Source organism: Arachis duranensis, chromosome 10 (assembly GCF_000817695.3).
Source record: "Arachis duranensis cultivar V14167 chromosome 10, aradu.V14167.gnm2.J7QH, whole genome shotgun sequence".
Classification (NCBI taxonomy): Eukaryota; Viridiplantae; Streptophyta; class Magnoliopsida; order Fabales; family Fabaceae; genus Arachis; species Arachis duranensis.
This window is the reverse complement of record NC_029781.3, coordinates 90,065,925-90,071,485: the sequence shown is the minus strand read 5'-3', so window position 1 is coordinate 90,071,485 and position 5,561 is coordinate 90,065,925.

Sequence of the window (5,561 nt, the reverse complement as noted above, 5' to 3'; positions counted from 1 at the left end):
AATAATAATAATAATAATAATAATAATAATAATAATAATAATAATAATAATAATATTTTTCTTATCTTTTTTAAAATATCTCATTATAATAGAAATTATTTAAAAATTCTAATAGATTTTAAACTTAAAGTATCATAAAATTTAATTTAATTACTTTTAAAAAAAATTAAATAAAATAATAAATCATGAATAACTTAATATTTAATTCTCAAAAACTCGAATGGTTACATGGTTCGATCTATTAAACCATTGTACGGTGAGCTGACATCAATTACGATGTAATTAATGCTTATTGTTTTCGATCTTGCTCCCTTTCCAAAAGTGGTGTATAAGGAGATGTATTCCAGGGATCGTATTGATGTATCCCTTAGCCCGAACAGTTTGTCTGGATAGGCTTTTAAGTCTTTTTCTTTCAGCCTGAGCTTGTCGAAGGCGAGTTTAAATAGAATGTCTACTGAGATACCTTGATCGATTAGAGTTCTATGGAGGTTCACATTAGCAAGGATGATAGTTATCACCATAGGGTCGTCATGCCTAGGGGATATCCCTTGAGCGTCTTCTTTGGTGAATGAGATGGTGGGCAGTTCGGGCAATTTACTTTCTTCCCCAACCTAATATACCTCTTTAAAGTACCTTTTTCCGTGATGATTTAAACATTCCTCCTCCGGCAAATCTCCCATAGATCGTGTGTATATGTCGCTCTGGGGTCTGTGGTAGACGTTTTTGTTGTCCTTCGTCTTCCTCCTTCCTTTTGTTCCTTGGGTCATTTGACCTGTTCACCAGATATCTGTCTAATCAGTACAAGAGGGAAGCTCGGTAAAAGCAACAGGAAGAATTGCTCAGATACCAGTAAGTGAGGCTTATTTGGGTCGTGTTATAAATGCCTTGGCTAAACCAATTGACGGTCGAGGAGAAATTTCATCTTCCGAATCTCGATTAATCGAATCTCCAGCTCCCGGCATTATTTCGAGACGTTCCGTATATGAGCCTCTTCAAACAGGACTTATTGCTATTGATTCAATGATCCCTATAGGGGCCAACTTTTCTATGGCATTCTTCAAGTCGTAGAATTTATTGGTGGAATGTCCATAGAGCTTATGGTGCTCACAGTATTTAGTCTGACTTCCTGCCTTCTTATGTTTAATTAGGCGATGAGGTGGGAGCTTCTCTGTGTGGCATATCTCTCTGTAAACATCCACTAAAGAAACTCTTAGAGGGGGTGTAGTTGTGGTACTTTTGGGGCTTTTCTGAGTTTTGATCTTCCTTCTTTTTTGGGTTCTTTTTCTTTTTTCCGAGATGGATAGGGCAGGCTGAATCATGGAAAAGGTTCCCTTAGTCGGGAATTCTCTTCCATGTTGATATATTTCTCTGTCCTTTCTTGGAATTCATTCAAAGAAGATGGGTGTCGTTTAGATATTGACTTGGAACATGGCCCTTCTCTAAGGCCATTGACCAATCCCATGATCATAGCTTTGGTAGGGAGATTCTGAATCTCCAAGCATGCCAAGTTGAACCTTTTCATGTAGTCTCGAAGGTTTTCTGTGACCTCTTGCATGATTCTTAGCAGGCTCGGGGCGTGCTTTGTTTTATTCTTCTGGATGGAGAATCTAGTTAGAAACTTCCTTGCCAGGTCATCAAAGCTAGTTACCGACCTGGGGTCAAGTTGTCAAACAACTTCATTGCCGCTTTGGTCAAGGTCGTTGGGAAGGCTTTGCAATGGGTAGCATCAGAGGCATCAACCAGGTACATCCTGCTTTTGAAGTTGCTGAGATGGTGCCTTAGGTCGGTCGTCCCGTCATAGATATTCATGTCAGGTGTTTTGAAATTTCTGGAAACATTAGCCCGCATGATCTCTTCTATGAACGGGTCTTCTCCACCTAAGGGGCTATCTTTCTAATCTATCCAGTTATTCCGGCTCCAAAGATTGGCCTCTAACTTGAGGATCTAGCTCCCTTCGCTATCTTACTTCTCTCCGCAATTCTCCTTTTGCCTTCCGATATCACTCAGCTTCGTGCTCGAGATGTTATAACCGCTCTCGCTGACCACAGACTAGGCCTAATATTGCACATTCCACCAGAAGTTTGGTCATACCACTGAAGAAGGTGTAGTAGCTAAAGATCTACTGAAAAAATTAACAAGGTAGGGCTTATTGGACAAATATGTTAGCAGTAGAGGGCAAAAAGAAATCAAAACATGGCAGCAGACCAACCAAACAATAATTTAGCTCTTAAAGACAAGGAAACCTAGAACGATACATCAGACTTTTCTAAATCAAATGGTGTAATATATTTCGGGAGGTTTTGCAGGTGGAAGAATCACCAACATGGCTAGAAAACAAAGTTACTGAACCATGCTGACCATGGAAGGATCCTCTAGAACATAAGAAGTATCACTCCCCACAAAATGCATTTCTTTTGACAAATCGGACTTTAAATCACAATGCTCAAACCTAGACAACCCTGTGGTGATCTCCGTGAACGTAGGAGAATTGACGGTTGAAAAAGTTTTATTGGACCCAAGAAGTAGTGCCGATGTATTGTTCTACTCAACATTCCGAAAAATGCAGCTCAGCGACAAAGCCTTGCAACCCTCAACCGGAGAATTGGTAGGGTTCTCTGGAGAAAGGGTACCCATGACAGGTTATGTATAGTTAAGAACAACACTGGGGAACCCCCAAGCTTGAAAACCTTAGATATTCAATTCTTAATAGTTAATTGTGTTAGTTCTTATAATATCATCTTGGAATGACCATCCCTTAACTCTTTTGGAGCTATTGTTTCTACAGTTCATTTATGTGTAAAGTTTCATGTGCAGGATATAGTAATAGTACATGCCGATCATAAGGACGCACGACAATGCTACAACACGGGTTTAAAATTGAAGCTACCAGCAACAGAAACCATTCAAAGAATCAACTGTGTCTACAATGCAGAAGACATCCCAACATTAGCTGAACTAGATCCCCAAGACAATTTTTCTAACCAACCTACCCCAACTAATGAACTAAATAAGGTACCACTAACTGAATTCAAACACCAGTATAATAACATCGGATCTGTTTTTTCTGTAGAAAATGAGCAATAACCTCACCAAAGTCCTCAGGTCCCACGCCGGCCTCTTTGCATGGATGCCAGCATATATGCCCGGGATCGATCCAAATATTATATGCCATAAACTTACTATCAACCCAAGAGCCCGACCAGTACGCTAGAACAAGTGAAACCTAGGGATGAAAAGGAAAAATATAGCCCCAACAGAAACCCAGAAACTACTCAACGTAGGATTCATCAAAGAACTAAGATTCTCATCATGGTTGAAAAATGTAGTCATGGTAAAAAAGAGTGTATGTATGTGAAGTTTACATACTTAAACAAGGCATGTTCTAAATATTCGTAGCCATTGTCGAACATCGACAAGCTAGTCGAAAACACATCAAGATTCAAGGTGTTAAGTTTTATAGATGCTTGTTCTGGATATAACCAGATACTGATGCAACTAGAAGACCAGGATAAGATTGCATTCATAACGGTAATTTTTCTTATAAAGTAATGCCTTTTGGACTTAAAATGTAGGAGCAACAAATCAGTGGGTGATGGATAAGATTTTCAAAGAGCAAATAGGTCAGAACATGGAAGTCTATGTCAATGACATGGTCGTCAAATCGGATTCAAAAAAAGCCCATCTAGCTGACCTCCATGAAGTCTTTCACCAACTGTGGAAATACAATATGCAGTTAAATCTGGGAAAATGTGCATTCGGAGTACATGGTGATAAATTCGTCGGTTTCCTACTGACACACAAGGTAATTAAGGCAAACCCCGACAAATGCCAGGCCGTCATACGAATGCAATCACCCAAAATACCAAAGAAAGTACAATAACTCACCGATCGACTCGCTACACTATTAAGGTTTTTTCCTGCAGCCGCAGCATGATCTTATCACTTCTTTAACACCCTTAGAAAAGCCAAAAAAAATCACTTGGACCGACAAGTGTGAACAAACATTCAACAACTTTAAGAATCTCCTCAGTTCACCACCAATTCTTCGAAAACTACAACATGGTAAATCTCTCTACTTATACCTTTCAGTTTCAACTCATGCAGTCTGTACTTGTCACAAAAATAGGTAACGAACAACATCTAGTTTACTTCATAAGCAAGGTGGTATAAAACGCAGAGACAAGATACCCAACCATAGAGAAGCTGGAGTTCGCTTTCATAGTCATAACCAGGCGCTTACAGCATTATTTTCAGAACCACCAAATCACAGTTCGGACAAGTCAACCACTTCAGCAGATATTATCATGACTAGACCTGGTAGGATGACTAATCAATTATCGTCAAATTATCAAAATTCAACATCTCCTATCAGTCAAGAGGATCATTAAAGGCTCAAATATTGGCCAATTTAATCACTAAATTTACAACCACAGAAGAAGTCTTACCAGTATGGGAACTATATGTCGACGGAGCTGCCAATGAGGGGGTTGCAGAGTAAGAATCCTCCTTAAAGACAATACCGGTATTTATGCTGAATAATCTATAAGGTTCTTGTTTCAAGCAAGCAACAACCAATCCGAGTATGAAGCTTTACTCGCCGTACTTCGATTGGCAAAAGAGGCAAACATTCAAAACCTCAAAGTTCATTGTGTCTCTCTCCTTGTTGTTCAACAAGTAACTGATAATTTTCAAGTAAGAGACTCCCTCTTAGAATAATATTTAAATGAAGTAAAGAATCATATACAACATTTTAAACATTTTGACATATCACACATACCTAGGAAACACAACAATAGGGCAAATATTTTATCCAAATCAGCTACTTCCAAAAAACAAGACATTCTGAGTACTTTATTACAATTAACTCTTGATAAGTTGACTATATTTAATAAGAATATTTTGAGTTTGTCACATCAGACAGACTGGAGAAGGCCGTACGTAAATTATTTGAAAACATGAAACATACCATCTAAAGAGATTCTGAGGTTATTTAAGAGAAGGGCGAGTTATTACACACTTATGGGGGATGAATTATATAAAAAAAAGGATTCATCCAACCATTACTCAAATGCATTGGACCCATAGAAGCAGAGTTGGCGATCTCCAAAGTGCATAAAGGAATTTGTGGCACGCATATTGGAGGATGGAGCTTAGCATCAAAACTCCTAAGGGCAGGATATTGGCCGACACTAAAAAGAAATTGCATGGAAAAAGTCTAACGCTATGATAATTGGCAAATTGTGTGCACCAATTATCCATAGACCAGTCGAGCTATTGCATGCTTCAGAAATTGGATGGCCTTTTCACAAATGGGGTCTTGATATACTCGGACCTTTTCCAACATCATTTGGACAGGTAAAATTCTTACTGGTAGCTATAGATTAATTACCTTACAAAGTGGATTGAAGTACAACCACTTGCTAAAATAACTTCAGATAAGGTACGCTTTTTTATTTGAAAATTTATAATATGTAGATACGGTTTGCCCAGACATATCATTTCAGAGAATGGTCGGAAATTTACTGATAAAAGAATAGCACCTTTTTTGACAAATCTTCACA